The sequence below is a fragment of the Sorghum bicolor genome, chromosome 3 (genome assembly GCF_000003195.3).
Source record: "Sorghum bicolor cultivar BTx623 chromosome 3, Sorghum_bicolor_NCBIv3, whole genome shotgun sequence".
Classification (NCBI taxonomy): Eukaryota; Viridiplantae; Streptophyta; class Magnoliopsida; order Poales; family Poaceae; genus Sorghum; species Sorghum bicolor.
In genome coordinates this window covers 27803149-27827391 of record NC_012872.2, presented here as the reverse complement: position 1 = coordinate 27827391, position 24243 = coordinate 27803149, and positions in this window count along the sequence as shown.

Sequence of the window (24243 nt, the reverse complement as noted above, 5' to 3'; positions counted from 1 at the left end):
GCAACATATATCTAAAAGCAACATATTAGTGTATACCGCGACATATATATAATGTAACATTTCTTCGAAAAGCTACATATTCGTCAATATCAACACATGAATAGTAGTGAAACATTTTTTGTATATACCGCAACATATAAAAAGGAACATATTTGTGTTTCTTTAAAAAGCTACATTTTCATAGAGGTCAACACGGGTGTAAATCAACGTATTTGTGAATACCACAACATATATCTAAAAGCAACATATACTTAAGGAACATATTTGTGGATACCGCAACATATACCGCAACATATATATAATGTAACATTTCTTCGAAAAGCTACATTTTCGTCGATATCAACACATTAATACTAGTGAAACATTTTTTGTATATACCGCAACATATAAAAAGGAACATATTTGTGTTTCTTTAAAAAGCTACATTTTCATAGAGGTCAACACGGGTGTAAATCAACATATTTGTGAATACCGCAACATATATCTAAAAGCAAAATATACTAAAGGAACATATTTGTGGATACTGCAACATATATGTAAAAGCTATTAGTACTGTGACATATATCTAAAGGCAACATTCTTTTGTCTAGTGAAACATTTCCTCAAAACGCTACATTTTCTTAGAGATCAACAGCTGTGTATTAACTGCAACATATATTAAATTCAACATATTTCTGTAAACCGCAACACATATCTAATAGCAACATATATCTAAAAGCAACATTATTTTGTCAAGAAAACATTTCTTCAAAACGCTACATTTTCTTAGAGATCAACACATGCGTATTAGTATATACCGCAACATATATCTAAAAGCAACATATTAGTGTATACCGCAAAATGTAAATAAAAGCGACATTCTAAAGGAACATACTTGTGGCTACCCCAACATATATGTAAAAGCTATTAGTGTGTACCGCAACATATACCTAAAGGCAACATTCTTTTGTCTAGTGAAACATCTCCTCAAAATGCTACATTTTCTTAGAGATCAACAGTTGTGTATTAACTGCAATATATATTAAAAATCAACATATTTGTGTAAACCGCAACATATATCTAATAGCAACATATATCTCAAACTAACATTATTTTGTCAAGTAAAACATTTCTTCAAAACGCTACATTTTCTTCGATTTCAACACATGTGTATACCGCAACATATATCTAGTGAAACATTTATTCAAAAAGCTACATTTTATTCGATATCAACTATTAGTGTATACCATAACATATATATAATGTAACATTTCTTCAAAAAGCCATATTTTCGTCGATATCAACACATGTATACCGTAACATATACCTAAAAGCAACATTCTTTTGTGTACTGAAACAGTTCTTCAAAACGCTACATTTTCTTAGAGATCAACACATGTGTATTAACTTCAACATATTTTGAAAAGCAACATATTTGTATATACCGCAACATATATCTAAAAGCAACATATTAGTGTCAACATATTAGTGTATACCACAACATGGAAATAAAAGCGACATTCTAAGGGAACATATTTGTGGATACCGCAACATATATCTAAAAGCAACATATTAGTGTATATGCCAACATATATATTTTGTAACATTTCTTCGAAAAGCTACATTTTCGTCGATATCAACACATGTGTATTACCACAACATATAGTGAAACATTTTTTGTGTATACCGCAACATATATCCAAAAGCAACATATACTAATGGAACATATTTGTGGATACCGCAACATATATGTAAAAGCTATTAGTGTGTACCGCAAGATATATCTAAAGGCAACATTCTTTTGTCTAGTGAAACATTTCCTCAAAACGCTACATTTGCTTTGAGATCAACAACTGTGTATTAACTGCAACATATATTAAAAAATCAAAATATTTCTGTAGACCGCAACATATATCTAATAGCAACCTATATCTAAAAGCAACATTCTTTTGTCTACTGAAACATTTCTTCAAAACGCTACATTTTCTTTGATATCAACACATGTGTATACCGCAACAAAAGCTACATTTTCTTCGATATCAACACATGTGTATACCGCAACATATATCTAGTGAACATTTATTTAAAAAGCTACATTTTCTTCGATATCAACACATGTGTATACTGCAGTATGTAACTTAAAGGAACATTCATTTGTAGTGAAACATTTCTTTAAAAAGCTACATTTTCATAGAGGTCAACATGGGTTTAAACGAACATATTTGTGGATACCGCAACATATAACTAAAAGCAATATATTAGTGTGTACCGCAACACACATCTAGTGAAACATTTCTTCAAAAAGCTACATTTTCTTTGATATCAACACATGTGTATACCGCAACATGTAACTAAAAGGAATATTCATTTGTAGTGAAACATTTCTTTAAAAAGCTACATTTTCATGAACATGTTTGTGCATACTATAACATATAACTAAAAGCAACATATTAGTGTGTACCGCAACATACATCAAGTGAAACATTTATTCAAAAAGCTACATTTTCTTCGATATACCGCAACATATTAGTGCGTACCGCAACATATATCTAGTGAAACATTTCTTCAAAAAGCTACATTTTCTTCGATATCAACACATATGTATACCACGACATGTAACTAAAAGGAACATCCTTCAAAAAGCTACATTTTCTTCGATATACCACAACATATTAGTGTGTACACAACATATATCTAGTGAAAGATTTCTTCAAAACGCTACATTTCATATAAAGTGAAACATTTCTTTAACAAGCTACATTTTAGTGTGTACCGCAGCATACATATAGTGAAACATTTCTTCAAAAAGCTACTTTTTCTTCGATATCAACACATGTGTATACCTCAACATGTAACTAAAAGGAACATTCGTTTGTAGTGAAACATTTCTTTAAAAAGCTACATTTTCATAGAGGTCAACACGGGTCTAAAGGAACATATTTGTGGATACCGCAATATATATCTAAAGCAACATATTAGTGTGTACCACAACATATATCTAGTGAAACATTTCTTCAAAAGCTACATTTTCTTCAATATCAACACATATGTATACAACATGTAACTAAAAGGAACATTCATTTGTGGTGAAACATTTTTTTAAAAAGCTACATTTCATATAAAGTGAAACATTTCTTTAAAAAGCTACATTTTCGTAGAGACATGGGTGTAAATCAACATATTTATGTATACCGTAACATATACCTAAAAGCAACATATAACTAAAGGAACATATTTGTGGATACCGTGTAATACCCGATTTTAAGGACAAAACCAGATATGCACCATATGTGAGTTTTAAAATCCAAATCTCACATATAGCTACAAATAAGGGGTAATATCAAAAGACAATGCATAAATATATAACGTACTTAGTATAAAAGAGATAACCTTTGATAGCAAACAGCGGATAGACAACTCCAAACTTCGGGTATTAACTTCTCTCTACAGGATCCAACTAACTGGTTGATCACAAGCCTAAAACACTTCCTGAAGTGTGGGGGAAATAACAAGAGTGAGTCCATGTCGAACTCCACAAGTATAGCAACTAGATTATATAGATCCCACAATCTCATGATCAATGTGACATAAATAATGTAAAGCATTAAACAATAAATAATGAGTATCTTAACACAACAAGAGTCATCACCCTTAGTGTAAGAATCCCCAAGGCCGCTCTTGACCGTGAGCACGGCTAGTATACCAGTTTTAACACTCTACAGAGGTTGCACATCTTTACTCATGAGTTATGATTTATCCTTCTGCCTGAGGCCCGTTGACCTCTTAACCCACTACCAAGGAAGGTCGGCAGGGATCACTATGAAGCCTTTCAAAAGTTCGTCTAACATGTTAGGACCGCAAGGTTTCCCGGGCGCGCAGATATAGATGCCCTCTTTCAAATGGCGCAATGACACGCAGCCTATACACATAAGGACAGAGGCTCGCACTATACCCAAAACGGCAAGCCCCTCTAGCGCCCTTTCGGGTAACCGCTAACAAGCTAGAAAAGGTCTTCATACTGAGCTAAAGCCAGAGCCATTATAGCCCTTATGGTTGCACTGTTGTCCCGGTTATCACTTACAGACAAATCATCAAGTTGCTAAAAAGTCATTTTTATCATTTATTACTTAACATTAATCCAGTCACAAGATCATGGTCACAGAAATAAAATCCAAATGCTATACTTGCCTTAATCCAAATGCTCTTGTTGATTCTGCTCGTCTTGCTAGTTGTCCAAGGCTCTGATCTTGATCATTGAAGTATTCTTGTTCACCACGAATTGTTCACCGTCTAAACTCAATCATCGATCACCAACACATAAACAATCGAAGACAACATACACGAAGCAAACAAGGCTACAATTAGAACAGTACAACAAACATGTAAAAACAGTATGAAGAGTTTATAAAATGATTCTACGCATCGCTACGATCTCATAGACGTAAAGATCACGAAAATAAGAGTTGAAACGGAGAAGATATGAATTTTATAAGATTTCGTACGGAAAAGTAATTAATTAAATAGGATCATGAAATTAAAAGGTTTCAAACTAAGAAAACAGTGTTACCAACATGTAGAGCTCATGAAAACGAATCCAACACAATTTGAACAGGTCAAAACGGAATTAAAACAAAGATTTTATGAGCTAAACAAATTCAGTGGCAATCTTGTAAATATTGGAATACGTATTTTCTTTCAAATTTTCAAAATTGAAAAGCGCGAACCAGAAAATACGTATTGGACCGCGGGTTCTATTTTAAAGAAATGCAGGGACTCGTTAGCAAAAGAGTGAATGAAAGGGTATGGTTGAATCTAGACCGTTGGATTGGATTTGTATGCTTGGATTAGAACCAAGAGGGGAGAGAGAGGGAGCTAGCTGGCTACAATAACCCCGGCCGATGGCGCCATGGCTGGAGGGCCTTGCTCCTCGCCGGAGCTCACCGACAGGACGCTACGGTGCACTAAAACAAAAACCAAAAGTACGAGAACGTAGAGGGGGACACCGCGAGCTCACCTAGGAGATTCTTGGCGCCGGAGAGAGCTCGAGGAGACCCAACATCGAGATGGGGTGGGCGATGAGCTCCCTGAATACATCGGCGGAGGTTAGAAGTTGAACCAGGTCGACTATAGATGGAGAAGGGGCTCGGCATCTCCGCAAGAACATCGCGAAGCTCGGCCTGGGCTTATAACAACCAGAGAGCAAAGAACAACGGCAATGGCATCGGCAGTATTTCCTTCTAGTGCTTGCTGAGATCCAAAATGGCTCCAAAAGCGGCTAAGGCTTCATGAAGGCATGACGACAGGTAAACGAGGGCATGAGAAGGGTCTACATCTTTATAGGGTACCGGATTAGCCAAATCCCGTGGAGGCCAGGATTGGATTGCCGTCCAAAGTTCGTGTCCGGCTCTAGAACAGAGTCTAGGTCACACCCGACTCGAGGGTTGAAGAATGGCGACTGACGAGCAGGGCCCACCTGTCGGTGACCGGAGGCGCTGGGTCCGCTTGCCAGCCAAGGAAGAGAGAGGGGAGGGGAAGGCCAGCGTGCGTGCGTTCCTCGGCCGCGCTCTGGTCCGTGGCGAGGGGGAGGGGGTGGCGTGCTGGGCCGGAAGAGAGAACTGGGCTGCGAGGTGTTGCGAGAGTCACTCGGCCGCGGTGGAGGAGAAGCAGGCCAAGAGGGAAAGGGAAGCTGGGCCTCGGCCAGCAGGCCATCAGGCCGAGGGGAGCAAACCAGGCCTTCGGGCCAGATCCAGGGAGGCTTTCTCTTTTTTTTTCTAAATTTCTTTTCTATTTTATTTTCCAAAGCTCTTTCAAAATAGTTTTGAGTTATTTTAATTCTCAAACAAAACACACAACACAAAAACAATTATTCTCCAACATAAATGCACAATCAAGTTTACTAAACTTATGATAAATTTTATTTTCCTCGAAAAAATTATTTGAGTGCTAAATTTAAATGCTCACAAAAATACTTAATTAAATCAAATTAATTCCTATTAATTAAAATCAAATTTTTCGGTGTTACATACCGCAACATGGAACATTTGTTCTTTAAAAAGCTACATTTTCATAGAGGTCAACACGTGTATATTAACTACAACATATATCATATAGGGGAGCATATTTGTGGATACCACAACATGGAACATTTGTTCTTTAAAAAACTACATTTTCATAGAGGTCAACACGTGTATATTAACTGTAACATATAGTGAAAGGCTTATATATGGAATCAACATATTTGTGTATGCCGCAATATATATTTGTTTGACATGTGTAAACTTAAAGTTAAAAGTAACATATATATGGATACAACAACATATATCTTAAAGCAACATTTAACTAAAGGCAAAAGGCAACATTTAATTTGTGTATACTGCAACATTTAAATAATCAACATATTTGTGTATACCACAACATTTAACTAAAAGGAACATTCGTTTGTAGTAAAACAGTTCTTTAAAAAGCTGCATTTTCATAGTCACGTGTATATTAATTGCAACGTATAGTGAAATCAACATATATCTAGTGAAACATATTTGTGTATACCGCAACATATATCTAAAGGCAACAATTGTTTGGCTAGTGAAACATTTTCTTATAGATCAACACATGTATATTAACTGCAACACATAGTGAAAAGCAACCTATATATGGAATCAACATATTAACATATAACTAAAAGGAACATATTTGTGTATACCGCAACATTTAACTAAAAGGAACATTCGTTTGTCTAGTGAAACATTTCTTCACAAAGCTACATTTTCTTGGAGATCAACACATGTGTTGCAACTGATATTTGTGGATACCACAACATATATCTTAAAGCAACACTAGGTTTTTGTACAGATCAACACATGTGTATTAAAGTCAACATATAGTTAAAATTAACGTATGTATGAATAAGTCAACAAAGTTGTAGAAACATGGGTTGTTAAGTCAATAGATTTGTAAAAACAACCTGGGTTGTAAAGTGAAACAGATCTCTGAAAGGATCAAGATGCCCAAGAGGGGGGGTGAATTGGGCTTCTCTAAAAATTTAAGCAACCTATAAGCTCCAATTCAACCCCTTGTGCCTAGTGTGACTTAGAGAGCTACCGGATAAAAGTTTTGCAACCTAGTTCCAATCCTATTCTAGCAAGGCAATTCTAAGAATGTAAAAACACAAAGTAAATGCTAGAAAGTAAAGGAGTAGTGGAAGAAAATGCTCGGCGATGTTTTGCCGAGGTATCGAAGAGTCGCCACTCTCCACTAGTCCTCGTTGGAGCACCCGCGCAAGGGTCTTGCTCCCCCTTGGTCCGCGCAAGGACCAAGTGCTCTCTACGGGCTGATTCTTCGACACTCCGTCGCGGTGAATCGCCCAAAACCGCTCACAAGCTTGACACGAGCCACCCACAAGAACTCCGGACGGTCTTCGTGCCTTCAATCACCACCGAACCGTCTAGGTGATGGCGATCACCAAGAGTAACAAGCAACGAACTCTCACTTGACCCAAACAAGGCTCTAGAGAGTGGTGGATGAACACTTGACTCTTGGAACTCACTAGAGAAGGATTCTCTCAAGAAATCACTCAAATCTCAATCCTCTCTAGGCTCTTGCAACTCTCTTGCTCCACAACAAGGTTCTCTGAAGTTCAAATGGGCAAGAGAACTCTCATGGACGAGGTGGAGGAGTATAAATACTATCCACGAAGTCCAAAGGTCGGCTAACCGTTTTCCAGTGAAAACGGGGTCACCGGACGCACATTATGTTGCACCGGACGCACTGCACCGAGCGTCCGGTGCTTCATAACGGTTACCTGCACTTTTTTTTGGACAGGTCACCGGACGCTAACTCCCAGCGTCCGGTGCACCGTCCGGTGCTCGGGAAAACTTTACATGCTCCATGCGCATGGGACCGGACGCTACCCGGCGCGTCCGGTGCTAGCGTCCGGTGCTCAGGGAAGGCTTGCAACCTCCCTGGGTAAGGGACCGGATGCTACCCGGTGCGTCCGGTGCTAGCGTCCGGTGCCTAACCCTAAGCACCACACTATTCTAACGGCTAGGGACCTCACCGGACACACTCACAGAGTGTCCGGTGCAGCGTCCGGTGCCCCTTTGGGCACCCAAACTCCGTCAAAACGCGATCGCTCCAAAACGAAGTTGGTTCCTCTCGATCTAAGGACTATCTCTGAGCTGCCTAGTGCTAGGTTTACCAAGTGTGCACCACACCTAAACCTAAAGCCATGCCTAAGTCAAGCTACTAGATCAAAGCCCCTCTTAATAGTACGGTCAAAGGAAAACAAAGTCCTAAACTACTCTAAGTGCCCTTCTACACCATATGGCACTTAGACCTAGTCTAGTCTTGACGATGTCCATCCATCCTTTAAAAACCGAAACGATTTCCACTATTAAGTAGGCATGTACGTCCCTGTCCATCGAGTACCTATAAACCATGACCTTACCTATGACTTTGCCTCTGCAAAACACACGTTAGTCATAGTAAGCATTATTTCATTAATCACTGAAATCACTAGGGGCCTAGATGCTCTTTCAATCTCCCCCTTTTTGGTGATTGATGACAACCTCGAGTATGAAAAGAGTTGAGGTTTTTAAAGAGACTTGGTTTCAATAAGCATGATACAATAAGAGCAGAAAGGATTAGGCATGCTTATATCAACCAAGTCCAATACCCTGCATCCAAATATGTGAGTGAAATACAACAGGATATAAACACAAAGCTCATAAGAACAACGGAGTAAAACGCGGAAGCAAAGGGTAATATGAGCCAACACATGACATTAAGATGTCACAATAACCACAAGTCATGTCTCACAACCATAGTATCTCACACAAGTGCAATGCATAAAAGTAAACGTGATGCATGATAAAGTAGCACACATAAAAAGGGTATCTCAAAACAATAGACTCCTCAAAAGAAGACTCCTAAACCCTCTCTAGCTCCCCCTAACTCCTAATTCTCATACTACAAACTCTCTCCCCCTTTGGCATCAAGCACCAAAAACCTAAGAAGTCGGTGGAGGAGGCGGAGCAGTGGAGTCCCTCGGCACGGCCACGAAGCGAGCTGCATCATTTGAACTGTCGGCCGTCGAGGCAGAGGAAGTGGAGTGACCCTCTGAAGCTGCAGGAGCTGGAGAAGCGGTCCGGGTCTGCTCTGGAGCTGTCACAGGCTGTGCTGGCTGCTCGAGTCCGGCTGACGAAGCTGGCACGGTCTCGGTCGCTGTAGCTGTCGTCTCTGGTACGGTAGTAGACGGTGCAAGCTGCTCGGACGACGCTACTGACGACGACAGAAGCTCTGTAGTGGTAACTGGCGCCGTAAAGACTGCAGGAGCCTGCAGAGGAGGAGGCGTAGGGTCACCAGTCAGAGCACTGTAGGTGAAGCTGAGGTGCGGATCTGTCTGCGAATCCCACACAAGCTGTGACGCTAACGCTAACTGAGGAGTGAAGCCTGAGCGGAGAGGAGTGAACTGAGGTACCTGCTCAAAGCCGGAAGAGATAGCACCCTGGGAGACCTGGTGCTATGGAGTCGAAAACGGCTGACTCTGAGCTGGTAGCTGAAGCGGCTACTGAGACGGGCTCTAAGTCTGAGGCACTGGAGTAGGTGGCCTGACAGTCGACGTGCCTGGGAGCTGGATCTGCGGTAGCTGAATCCCTGAGGCGGCCATGAGAGCGGCCATCATCGCTGTCTGCTGGGCCTGGAAAGCAAGCTGCTGCTCCTGAAAAGTGAGAAGCTGACGCTGGAGCTCATCCTGCCTGGCCTGCATGGCTGCATTGATGGCAGCCTGATCCCTGTCTCGCCTCGCCTGCTCCTCAGCTGCACGGCGCTGATCTGCCCTCATCCCCTCTAAGATAGCAAGCAGGGCGGGGTCTGAAGTACTCGAAGAACCGCCTGCCTCGTGGTCGTGAGCTCTGGGAGGGAGATCTGTCACTGGTGGCTGATAGTCATCATCTGAGCTGTCTGAGGCGAAGTCAAACTCGCCCTCTGCCTCTGCATCTGCAAACGCGCCAATAGCTATATCCTGCTGCTCCTCTGTCTCTGCAACTGCTGCTATACTGCGGGTGCCCCTAGGAGAAGGTGGGGGCACCGGTCCACGTGGAGCACGAGGAGGAGGTGCACCGCGAAGGTCGTGGTGCGCTCTCAACATCTGCCGGGGGTCGTAGTGGGGGAAGATGGTGTCGGACTCTGTCAACTCCCTCTGCAAGTGAGCTGGCAGGGGCAGTGGCCTAGCATGAAGAATAAGCAGAGTGATCCAATGTGCATACGGCAACTGACGCCGTCCCCTGAAGCTCTCTGAAATGGTGTCCTCTATCTCTGAGACGATCAGATCCCACAAATCAAACTGCGTCTGGGAGATAAGGTGAGCGACGAGCCACTGCTGCATACGAGTGAAGCCATCTCTGTAGCCTGTCCTGGGGAGAAGAGTCTTCCTCAACACAAAGTCGAGGATCCTGGCTGGTCGTGTCAAATCTGCCACTGTCCTGCTGGAGCCCTCCCCAAAAGGTGCACGGAAACAGGGAGCCACGAAGTCAATCGGTGGGATCTCACCTCCGTGAGGACGACGAGGGGGATCCATGTTCCTGTAGCACAGCTGGTGAATCCTGGTTGGAGAGGCTCGCAGTCCAAGCACCTCTCTAGCCCTCTGAGCTATCACTCTGTAGTCCGTGCCTGCCAGTGCGTAGTGGATGTAACTGTGATCTGGAGAAACCCACACTGACGCATAGAACTCTCTGACCCACTGCTCACAGTAAGTGCCGGGGAGTGCTAGTAACTCTGGAAGTCCGTGGAGGTAGGTAAAGTACTGACGAATATCTGCTCCAACCACGTTCCCCAGTATCTCCAGGTCGATCACTCTGTGCTCCCTGAACTGAGCCTGAGAGCGAACCAGTGCCTCGTAGATGTCCTCCTGGACGACTGTGTAGAACCTGGCACCGGCTCTAGGATCCCTTGCAGCTGGAAACCAGGTGGGAAAGGGAACAAACCTCAGCTGCTGGATCTCTCTGGCTGACACAAGAGAGAGATCCCTGTGGATCATGACTGGCCTCGGGCGTGAAGCTGGTGTGCCTCTCGCTGGTGTGGCACGAGCTGTGGAAGTGGACTGACCCGGCGTGCCAGTCCAAGGAACGGCCTGGGTACGAGCACGAGTCGACCTCCTGAGTGGCTGCTCCTGCTCCTGTGCTGGACCCTCTGCCTGGGTCTCTGTCTCAGTGTCTGGATCCTCCTGAGCTGGATCCCTGACCACAAGCCTAATCCTCTGTCCTCCAATCGTCACGGTGTCTGGAGGGGATCCGTGGAATGCCTCTGCCTCAAGCACTGCACGCCTCTGACACGGCGTAAGATCATCCCCAATCCTCAAAGCACCTGCTCGACCACCTCTCTCTGCGGCTTCTACTGCTGCTGCCACTGCCTCTGCGACCTCTGCATCTCTGTCACTGGCCTTGCGCTTCTTGGTGGCCAGCTTCTTTCCCTTGCCTTTCTCTGCCGCTGATAGGCGACGAGGAGGATCACCTCCACCATCGCCTCCTGGGGAACCTCCTGAGCCAGCTGTCGGACCACTGACGTTCTTGGTACGAGCCATTGAGAAACAAGTGTCCGACTAACAACCGACTGACAATGGAGATTAACGCGCTGTAGGGAATCGACAAGATAGGATATATATAAGAAAACATATCGACTAGAGATGAGACAATCCTATAGATCATAAGAATAGATAAGATACGCACGCGAACGGCTTACGATCCACAGACGAGTCGTGTTCTGGATGAAAACTTTCGATTGACAACCACCGGAAACCACGAGCCCTTTCCTTATGGTGCTGCACAGGGTTAACGAGGAAGATCGAGGTTAAGAACCCTTTTCTAATCCAATGAAACGAAAAACTCAAACACCTTAAGGGCAAGCAATCGAGAAAACTCACCCAATCCCTCAAACCCCCTCGAGATGGATCTGCGTGTGAGGAGAAGGATGGGGGAGAGATCCCTGGGCAGATCTGGCGCAGGGAAGATGGCACGGGATTGTCGGAGGAGGAATCTCGGCGGTCGGTGGCGGTTCCTGCGGGCTAGGGCACGGGCGGCTCGGCGAGAATCGGGAGAGAAGGAAGAAAACCGCCCGCGAAACCCTCTGGGCGTGGGCTTTATGCGCCCGCCGCGGGGTCACCGGACGCTCTTTATGTGGCACCGGACGCGTCCGGTGACCACCGGACTCATGCGCAGAGAGGTTTGCATTTTGGCATTGCACCGGACGATGGGCACCGGACGCTGGCTTTAGCGTCCGGTGCTTCGGGTTACGCCTGGTGAGCACCGGACGCTGCAGGGATACTGTTCCTGCGTCCGGTGAGTGCAGTCTGGCACACTCACCGCACCGGACACACAGAGGCAGCGTCTGGTGCATCATCCGGTGCTCCTCTGAGCACTTTTTCAACGAAGCACTACGCCCAACTTTGACCCAACCAAGTTCCATTTCCAAAAGCACACAAATAAACAGCAAATGGAACTGGTATGAGTGACTTCTCTCAAACCCTCAAATTTTCACAAATATTTAGCCATAGGCTTAGTAGTTTTTTATGAAGATAGTTCGAGAAAATCACCAAGGAGCATCGTATGGCCATAAAGCTAGGGGTTTGAATCATAATGAGCTTTGAATGCTCCCCCTATCTATGGACAAACACAGCGGATGCTCAACGATTAACCGAAAAGAAACAGTCAATTAACAAGCATGCATATGATATGAGTTGTAATGCAACACTTGAAAGTAAACTAATGCTTGTCAAGTTTGATCCAAGGTTAAGGTTTTTCACACACTCAGGGGGTTATCTTAACCATGTTAGACAAGCCCTACATGCAAGTTGTATTTTTAGTTTTAGTATGCATTATATGCAAAGCAAAAGTTATTTACAAGATTCAACACACAACTTTTATCTTTTAGTGAAGTTGGATAGGTCAAGCACATTAAGTTCATTTCTCAACATACAAAACCTAGCTTCATCTAGGGGTTTTGTGAAGATATCCGCCAATTGATTTTCCGTTCCCACATTCTCTAAGGATATATCACCTTTAGCAACATGATCCCTAAGGAAGTGGTGGCGGATGTCAATATGTTTTGTGCGGGTGTGTTGAACCGGGTTGTTTGCAAGTTTTACGGCACTTTCGTTGTCACACAACAAAGGTACTTTGTCTAGTACTACTTCATAGTCTAGCAAAGTTTGTTTCATGTAGAATATTTGTGCACAACAAGCACCGGCGGCTATGTATTCCGCCTCGGCCATTGACAAGGCAACACTATTTTGTTTCTTTGACATCCAAGAGACAAGTGATCTACCTAGGAAGTGGCACCCTCCGGATGTGCTTTTTCTATCAATCCGGCACCCGGCATAATCCGAATCGGAATAGCCTACAAGTTGGAATCTTGCACCTTTGGGATACCACAAGCCTAGGCAAGGTGTGTATTTTAGATACCTAAGAATTCTCTTGACCGCAATCAAGTGAGATTCCATAGGCATTGCTTGATATCTTGCACACATACACACACTAAACATTATATCGGGCCTAGATGCGGTGAGGTAGAGTAGACTTCCTATCATGGAGCGATAGAGAGTCTTGTCAATTGGGTTACCTCCCTCATCCAAGTCGAGATGCCCATTTGATGCCATGGGAGTCTTGATTGGCTTGCAATCCATCATCTTGAACCTCTTGAGAAGATCTTGAGTGTACTTCTCTTGAGAGATAAAGACTCCTTCCTTCATTTGCTTGACTTGAAATCCTAGGAAGAAGGATAGCTCGCCAATCATGGACATCTCAAACTCCTTGGACATCAAATCACCAAATTCCTTGCAAAAATCTTCATTAGTAGAACCAAAGATAATATCATCAACATAAACTTGGCAAATGAAGATTTCCCCATTCATTTTCTTGGTGAAGAGTGTTGTGTCAACTTTCCCAATCTTGAAGCCCTTCTCAATGATGAAGTCCCTAAGCCTCTCATACCAAGCTCTAGGAGCTTGCTTGAGATCATAGAGAGCCTTGGACAAACGGTATACATGCTTGGGGCACCTAGGGTCTTCAAAACCGGGGGGTTGCTCAACATAGACAAGCTCATTAATATAACCATTTAAAAAGGCACTTTTCACATCCATTTGAAATAACTTGATATTATGACTAGATGCATATGCAAGTAGGATACGGATTGCTTCAAGTCTTGCCACCGGTGCAAAGGTTTCACCGAAGTCAAGACCTTCCACTTGTGAAAAGCCTTTAGCCACAAGTCTTGCTTTGTTGCGCACCACTTTGCCTTGATCATCCTTCTTATTCCGGAAGACCCACTTTGTTCCAATCACTCTTGCATCTTTGGGTCGCTCTTCAAGTGTCCATACTTGGTTGCGAGAGAAGTTGTTCAACTCCTCTTGCATGGCCATGATCCAATCCACATCACGAAGAGCTTCCTCTATAGTCTTTGGTTCATCTTCAAGAGACACAAAAGCGTGATGTTCAATAAATAAAGCATGTCTAGAACGAGTAGTTACACCACATGATGGACTCCCGATGATGAGATCTTGAGAGTGATCTTGGAGGAGATGTGATGTTCTTCTTGGTGCCACTAGAGGGGTTGGTTGGGGAGCATCAACATCTTGTGCTTGTGCCACCGCTTGCTCATGAGTGACTTGAGTGTCTTCATGGGCATCTCTCACATCCTTGTCTTCATCTTGTGGACCTTGTGAGGTGGATGGTGGTTCAATGACTTGCACATCATCATCATCTTCTTTAGGCTTGATGTCTCCCACCGGCATGTTCTTCATGGCATCCATCAATGGTTCTCCACCTACATCATCAAGGTTATTACTTGCTCCTTGGGAGCCATTAGTTTCATCAAATTCAACATCAAATGTTTCTTCAACCATGTTTGTGGCATGGTTAAAGACCCTATATGCCTTGGACTTTGATGAATAGCCAACCAAATAGCCAATGTCACATCTTCTTTGGAATTTTCCCAAGTGTTGGCGCTTCTTGTAGATGTAGCATTTGCATCCAAACACTCTAAAGAATGAGACATCGGGCTTCTTCCCATTGAGCAACTCATATGGTGTCTTCTCTAGGAACTTGTGAGGAAAGAGCCGGTTTGAAGCATAGCATGCGGTGTTGATTGCCTCGGCCCACATCTTCTCCGAAGTGTTGTACTCATCTAGCATTGTTCTTGCCAAGGTAATCAATGTCCTGTTCTTTCTTTCTACAACCCCATTTTGTTGTGGTGTGTATGTTGAGGAGAACTCATGTTTGATTCCCACTTCATCACAATACTCTTCAATGTTGGTGTTGTCAAATTCTTTGCCATTATCACTTCTAATTTTCTTGATCTTCACATCAAATTGATTTTGGGCATTCTTTGCAAACTTCTTGAATATTGATGCAACTTCGGCTTTGTCTTGCAAGAAGAATGTCCAAGTGTACCGGGAGAAATCATCAACTATGACCAAGCAATATTTGTTGCCTCCAAGACTAGCATATGTGGTTGGTCCAAACAAATCCATGTGTAGTAGCTCAAGCACTCTTGAAGTAGAGAGATAGGCTTTGGTTGGATGTGTATTTGCAAGTTGTTTGCCTGCTTGACATGCACTACAAAGCTTGTCTTTTTCAAAAGTCACATCCTTCAAACCTCTAATCAATTCTTTCTTCATCAACTTCTTGAGTGTGCCCATTCCAACATGTGCTAACCTTCTATGCCACAACCACCCAAGTGAAGTCTTGGTGAATAGGCAAGTCTTGACATCAACTTCATTTGATGAGAAATCAACTACATATAAGTTGTTGTGTCGGAAGCCTTTGAATATTACTTCATTGTCACCTTCCTTGGTCACAATTACTTCCTTTTTCTTGAATAGGCATTCAAATCCAAGGTCACAAAGTTGTCCAACTGAGAGCAAGTTGAAACTCAAAGATTGCACATAGAGCACATTGGTGATGGAGTTGTCATTTGAAATAGCAACCTTTCCTAATCCCTTGACCTTGCCTTTTGAATTGTCACCAAATGTGATCTTCTCTTGGTTGTCAACATCTTCATCAAGAGAGGTGAACATCCGGGGATCTCCGGTCATATGTTGAGTGCAACCACTATCAATTACCCAATGTGATCCACCAGTCTTGTAGTTCACCTACACACAAGAGATCAAGCTTGAGATTTAGGGACCCACATTTGCTTAGGGCCCTTGACCTTCTCTATTAGTTGCTTTGGCACCCAAATCTTCTTTGGCCTTTGCTTGTTGGGTGGCCCCATGAAGCTAACCTTGACCTTGCCACTCTTGTCTTTCCTTACAATGTAGTGAGCATTGAAAGCAAATGGTCTTGCATGCTTGGGCAAGGGTAGTGGTAGTGGTGCCTTACACTCATGAGCAAAGTGTCCTTCTAGACCACACTCAAAGCATCTCTTAGGCTTTGGCTTGCTTTGTTGATCATGAGTGGCTAGTGACTTGATGAGCTTTGTTTGATGAGCCTTGTAGCCAATCCCACTCTTGTCCATCTTCATGACGGTGTTCATAAAAAGCTCACTTTGAAGGTCTTTCCCCTTTGTGAACTTGGCTAACACCATGGTTAAGTGTTCCTTCTCTTTCTTGAGCTTGTTGTTCTCTTGAGTTAGCTTCTTGATGATTGGGTCATTGTTGCTAGCTAACTCATCCAAGATGAATGTTTCATCTTCTTCTTGCTTGTCATACATCAAACCAAGCTTGAGATATTGATTTTCTTCTTTGAGTAATTTGTTCTCATATGCAAGTTTCTTGTCTTGATCAAGTGACTCAATCACTATAGTTTTGTGCTTGGCTTGGTCTTGCAACTCTTTCTTGAGCATGACAATTTCATCCTTGAGCTTGATAGTGTCCTCATAACTCTCGGCCACTACCACTTTCTTGCCCTTGCAATTAACACATTTGCTTGTGCTCTCCACAAGTAAATCATCACAAGATGTGGCTACATCAAGCTTAGCAACATTGTTAGTAGCAACATGTGTTTCAATTGCAAGTTCATAAGCAATTTCAAGGTTGTCATAGTTTGCTTTTAGAGTTGTTAGCTCTTCTTTCATTGTTCTATATCTAGTGATAAGCTCATCATGAACACTCTCAAGGTTATCATGTTTTTCTTTGAGCTCTTTTAGAGAGAGTTTGAGCTCCTTGAGCTTAGTGGTCATGATCTCATTTTGGTCTCTAAGCTCATCACTAGACTTAAGCTTTGCTAGAAGTGTTTCATTTTCAAGTTCAAGCTTTTCGTTCTCACTTCTAGTCTTTCTTATGACTTTTGTGTACTTGTTTAGCAATTTTACAAGTTCGTCATAAGAAGGTGATTCATATTCACTATCACTTTCACTACTCTCATCCTCACTTTGTACCTTCTGGTCACCTTTGGCCATAAGGCATAGGTGTGTTGAAGATGTGGATGGTGGTGAAGATGATGGTGATGGAGCATCGATGGCAATGGTGGCAACCTTCTCATCATCACTTTCATTGCCGGAGGAGTCACCACTTGAGCTCTCAATGTCGGTGAGCCAATCACCAACAATGTAAGCCTTGCCATTTTTCTTCTTGTAGTGCTCCTTCTTCTTGCCACCTTTCTTCTTGTATTGCTTCTTGTCATTCTTCTCATCATCACTTGAGTCATCTTGCTCTTTGTTTTTCTTCTTGTATTTGTCCTTCTTGGGCTTTGGACATTGATGAGCAAGATGACCAAGTTCACCACAATTGTAGCAATCCATCTCGGAGATAGGCTTCCTCTTGCTACTTGTGAAGAACTTCTTCTTGGAGTCAAAGTTGACTCCATTCTTGTTGAGCTTCTTCAACATCTTTGTGGTTCTTCTCACCAAGAGGGCAATAGATGCATCATCATCACTTGAAGTTGATGACTCAACTTCAATCTTCTTGGCTTTGCCCTTGTGAGAAGCTTTGAGAGCCAAGTCCTTCTTTTCTTTCTTGGCCGACGAGGATCCATCTTGAGGGTTCATGTGCATGTACATCTCATGAGCATTGATCTTCCCCAATATGGTGGTTGGTGTAGCGGTGGAAAGATCGCCTTGATGAAGCACGGTTACTATGTGCCCATATTTCTCAATGGGAAGTACACATAGTATCTTTCTTGCTACATCCGCCGTACTCATTTGTGTAAGCCCAAGTCCATTTAGCTCCTCTACAATGACATTCAAGCGAGAATATATTTCATTAGCATTTTCTTTAGGAAGCATCTCAAATGTATTAAGCTTGTTCATCACTAGGTGATAGTGTTCCTCGCGTTCACTCTTTGTTCCCTCATGGAGCGCACAAAGTTCCTTCCAAAGTTCATTGGCGGTTTTGTGGCTCCGAACGCGGTTGAACACCTCTTTGCAAAGACCTCTAAAGATGTGGTTTTTGGCCTTCGCATTCCACTTCTCGTTTTCTTGCTCTTGTGGAGTAAGAGCGGTGGCTCTTTCCGGAGGGGCAAACCCTTCGGTCGTGGCTTTTAGGCACTTTACATCGCATGCCTCAAGGTATGACTCCATCCGTATTTTCAAATACGGGAAGTCATTCCCATCAAACATGGGTGGCGGTCCATCCCCGTTAGACATCTTTCTCTAGGCGGTGAAGCCTAAATAATGAGCACTAGGCTCCGATACCAATTGAAAGGATCAAGATGCCCAAGAGGGGGGGTGAATTTGGCTTCTCTAAAAATTTAAGCAACCTATAAGCTCCAATTCAACCCCTTGTGCCTAGTGTGACTTAGAGAGCTACCGGATAAAAGTTTTGCAACCTAGTTCCAATCCTATTCTAGAAAGGCAATTCTAAGAATGTAAAAACACAAAGTAAATGCTAAAGTAAAGGAGTAGTGGAAGAAAATGCTCGGTGATGTTTTGCCGAGGTATCGAAGAGTCGCCACTCTCCACTAGTCCTCGTTGGAGCACCCGCGCAAGGGTCTTGCTCCCCCTTGGTCCGCGCAAGGACCAAGTGCTCTCTACGGGCTGATTCTTCGACACTCCGTCGCGGTGAATCGCCCAAAACCGCTCACAAGCTTGACACGAGCCACCCACAAGAACTCCGGGCGGTCTTTGTCCCTTCAATCACCACCAAACCGTCTAGGTGATGGCGATCACCAAGAGTAACAAGCAACGAACTCTCACTTGACCCAAACAAGGCTCTAGAGAGTGGTGGATGCACACTTGACTCTTGGAACTCACTAGAGAAGGATTCTCTCAAGAAATCACACAAATCTCAATCCTCTCTAGGCTCTTGCAACTCTCTTGCTCCATAACAAGGTTCTCTGAAGTTCAAATGGGCAAGAGAACTCTCATGGACGAGGTGGAGGAGTATAAATACTATCCACGAAGTCCAAAGGTCGGCTAACCGTTTTCCACTGAAAACGGGGTCACCGGACGCACATTATGTTGGACCGGACGCACTGCACCGAGCGTCCGGTGCTTGATAACGGCTACCTGCACTTTTTTTTGACAGGTCACCGGACGCTAACTCCCAGCGTCCGGTGCACCGTCCGGTGCTCGGGAAAACTTTACATGCTCCCTGCGCATGGGACCGGACGCTACCCGGCGCGTCCGGTGCTAGCGTCCGGTGCTCAGGGAAGGCTTGCAACCTCCCTGGGTAAGGGACCGGACGCTACCCGGTGCGTCCGGTGCTAGCGTCCGGTGCCTAACCCTAAGCACCACACTATTCTAACGGCTAGGGACCTCACCGGACGCACTCACAGAGTGTCCGGTGCAGCGTCCGGTGCCCCTTTGGGCACCCAAACTCCGTCGAAACGCGATCGCTCCAAAACGAAGTTGGTTCCTCTCGATCTAAGGACTATCTCTGAGCTGCCTAGTGCTAGGTTTACCAAGTGTGCACCACACCTAAACCTAAAGCCTTGCCTAAGTCAAGCTACTAGATCAAAGCCCCTCTTAATAGTACGGTCAAAGGAAAACAAAGTTCTAAACTACTCTAAGTGCCCTTCTACACCATATGGCACTTAGACCTAGTCTAGTCTTGACGATGTCCATCCATCCTTTAAAAACCGAAACGATTTCCACTATTAAGTAGGCATGTACGTCCTTGTCCATCGAGTACCTATAAACCATGACCTTACCTATGACTTTGCCTCTGCAAAACACACGTTAGTCATAGTAAGCATGATGTCATTAATCACCGAAATCACTAGGGGCCTAGATGCTCTTCCAATCTCTATAAAAAATCTCTAAAAGCTATTTGTAAAAAATCTCTAAAAGCAACATATTTGTGTATACAGATCAACATATTTCTAAACGCAACACATCAATATTTAAGTCAACATTTGGTTGCACAGTTAAACCAACCAAAAAGCTGCATTTTTTACATAGATCAACATAGCACTAATGTAGCATTTTCTGAACAAATCAACACATCGTTATTAGAGTTAACAGTCAGTGGTATAGTGAGAAATCTACAGCATGGCGTTCCGCGTTCCTGAGCTTTGTCAACAGTCAATGGTCTACAATTAATACACTTCAGCGTCCCGATGCAAAAAGGGTCGTGTTCTGGATTCTTCCCCTTCCTCAACACCGCGTATAAACTCAACACAGGGGCATCCTCAACACCGCGTGTAAAAATCTACACCGGGGCCTTCCCCTTCAGCGCCGTCGCGCTTCCTAACCGCGGCCTTCCCCTTCCCCTCGCCGCGCTTCCTGACTTCGAGCCTCGCCGCGCTTCCCAAGTTTGAGTAACCGAAGGTATGATTTCTATCTCGCCGGACCTGCTGCTGCTCGACGTCGGACATCGTTTGTTCTGTTGCTGCCGCGCTGGTCTTCCCCTTCTCCTTCTGCTCGCCGGACATCGCTGGTTCGGCTGCTGCCGCGCTGGGCTAACCCTTCCCCTAAACCCTAAACCCTAAACCCTAAACGCCATTAACCCTAGTTCCCTAAGCCAGCAGATTGGAACTTGACCATCTGGTTTGCAGGTCGTGGTCTTGAAGATCCTCAGAGCAAAAGCTGCAGGTGCTCTCTGGGATCATGGCACAAGAGACCGAATAAGGGTTCATGGCAAAAGAGACCGAAGAAGTTATACTTTAAATCTTAGTTGATCATTTAAAAGCAACATATTTGTGTATAACGCAACATTTAACTAAAAGCAACATATATTGAAAATCAACATGTAACTAAAAGGAACATTCGTTTGTCTAGTGAAACATATCTTCAAAAAGCTACATTTTGGTGTTGCTATTTTATTTGTTTTGCACTGGTGACAGGTGCAGCCCAAAAAGGGAGACCCCCTAACACGCAAAATGATTCAGGCACCAAAGAAGGTATATATATTTCAAAATCTCATGTATATTTTCCATGTAATATAGAATTAACACACACTTTCTTCTTTGTCTGGTATATGTCCTCTACTCTTTCATACTATGTTGCAGATTTACTGTGTTTTAACATTTGTTTTGCACTGGTGACAGGCGCAGCCCAAAAAGGGAGACCCCCTAACATGCAAAATGATTCAAGCATCAAAGAAGGCACCAAAAAAGGTATATATATAATATAGAACTAGGTGAATTCTCCGCGCGTTGCTGCGGGATTTTCTTAAAATAAATCATTATATACATAGCACTACTATATGGTATTCAATCTATTATGTATGTATACATATGAATTTGACTTGCATGTATTTTATTGTATTAGATCTAGTAATAAATTGCTAAGCTAATAGAACAAAAACTAATATTTGGTTACATTATAGATGAATTAATTGGTTATGAAACAAAGAGTGTATGTACATGAGTTGTATATTAATAGGTTAAAATTTTAAAGTATTTCATATGAAATACTTTAATCTATTAATATGGGATGATATGGACTTAGTGGGGAATGATGTGGACACTTTGCATGAAGAGATAGAATATTTAGTGGGTCACTTAGTGGGGAATGATGTGGACACCTTGCATGAAGAGAGAATTCATCTAGTGGGGTTTAGCTTTATAAGAGTTATAGATTAACACGCACTTTCTTTGTCTGGTATTGATGTCCTCTATTGTTTCATACTATGTTGCAGATTTACTATGTTTTCACAATGTACATTCTTACACTAGTGTCACTAAATTATTTGTTTTGCACTAATGACAATGATTCGGGCACCAAAGAAGGCACCAAAAGAGCCAAAAAACCCAAAAATATATATATAAGCTTGTATTGATCTGCATTTCAAAATCTCATGTATATTTTCCATATGATATAGAATTAACACGCACTTTCTTCTTTGTTTGGTATTGATGTTCTCTATTCTTTGATACTATGTTGCAGATTTACTGTGTTTTGACAGTGTACCTTCTTACACTAGTGTCACTAATTTATTTGTTTTGCACTAATGACAGGCCCTCATGAAGTGAAAACACGCTGTTGTTCAGTTTATGTTTCCAAAACAGCTATGCTGCTGCCAAATGCTGCAAAGTCATTGTTAAAAGATCACTTTTTCAGCCATATGTTGTGCCATTTGCCTGACAAACTTACGAGCAGAAGTTTATAGATTATGTAGTGAAAACTGCGCAAGCCGAGGACAAAAAAGTGATTAAATGGACCATGGACAATAAGACATTGGAACTCACAAAATCTGGTGTACGACATATTTTATGTGTTGGTAACCCAAATGGCACCATTTTGGATCTCAAGCCCAAGGGTGTCACCAAGTCCACGCGCAGCGGGCGTGGCGGGCATGGGCGTGGGTGTGGGCGTGGCGGGCGTGGTAGCAAGCCCACACATGAAGAAGGGAGCAGCAAGGCCACGTGGGGTGTCAGCAAGCCCACGCGGGGTGGCAGCAAGCTCACGCTCACCAAACTACATAATGATGCATTCATGGAAATGTTTAATCTTTTGAAGATTGATGTTGACAATAACTGGGATTTAAAGGAGGAGGAGGTTGACTGGTATTTAGCGGAGGAGGAGGTTGACTTGGATGAGGAGGAGCAAGAGGAGGTGCCTTAGGAGGTGCCAGAGGACGGGGACGACGAGGAGCTAGAGGAGGAGCTTGAGGGGGAGGAGGAGGTGAAAGTACGACCTCTTAAAACAGTTCATGCTGTCAGTAAAATGAGTGATAAAAGAAAATTGTTCGTACCATCTGTTATTCGAGCTGTGCTTAGGCATGCGGATGATCCACAGTTTGGTGGAAAAGTTGATGCCACCATGGTAGCCAAGCCTTTTTTAATAGTGTTGTTCAGCAAGCTGCTGATACCAAGCACCAGCAGCCATGCATCTGTAGAGGTGATAAAAGCAGCTCATGACCTTGAGCATCTAAAGACCATTGTCTGGTCTGGTTTAATCTTCAACCGTTTGCAGTAGGGTATTTTGGCCTGGCAACGTGAAGAATCAGATTATGCGAATGGCTGCTTACTACTCCCAATGGTACACCCTAATGTATTGCTTTTACTCATGTACTGCTTTTACTCGTATGTTCCTATTTGAAGTAACCATTGTTTACAGACAATGTATGTTCCTATTTATAATGCTGTTTATAGACAACTTATCTATTTGCCATGATGTCCTCTATTCTGAAATGTGTTCATTTCCTACTATATTCTGAATTTTGTTCATCTTCCACAGATTGTTTGGTTAGACAGTGTCAAGTATCCTGCTGGGTTGGCAGGTGACTCGACACGTAGCAAGCTGCTCATCCCAAGAATCTACAAATGCAGTTGTGATCTGATCGACACTCTGACAGAGAATTCTAAAGACGAAGAGTTTTTAAAAACCATTGAAGTAAGTTCCGCAAATTTGTCTCCCATTGTCATAACATAACATAGGATAGTATAGCATAGCATAGCATAGCATAACATAACATAACATAGCATAAGATATATATTTCCTTTTTCAGTTAACAGACTGGGAAAACACATGCTACTGCAACGAGGATGCCGTGAAAGAGGATGAGATTCCAGAGTGCGGTGAACCTCCTAAGCTGTTGGAGACCAGCAACAAGGATATGATGGAACACAATGAAGTTGAAAAGAGGTATAGACAGTATTGCCTTTATACCCCAATGGTGTTTTCTAACAGTGTGTCTTTTCAGCCAAGAATTCATGATCCTAAGTAGTTTATCTTTCTGCTGCCAGTAGCCAGGATGACGTTGTGGAGACCCAGGCGAAGGACCCTTGGCAACGAGGATAAAACTGAGCTGTTGGAGACCAACAACAATGATATGATGAAATACAATGAGGGTGAAAAGAGGTACAGTCCCCAATGGTGTTTTCTAACAGTGTGTCTTTTTACCATGGTGGCACTATTTTTTAGGTCTTACTTAGCTTAGAACGATGCCATTTC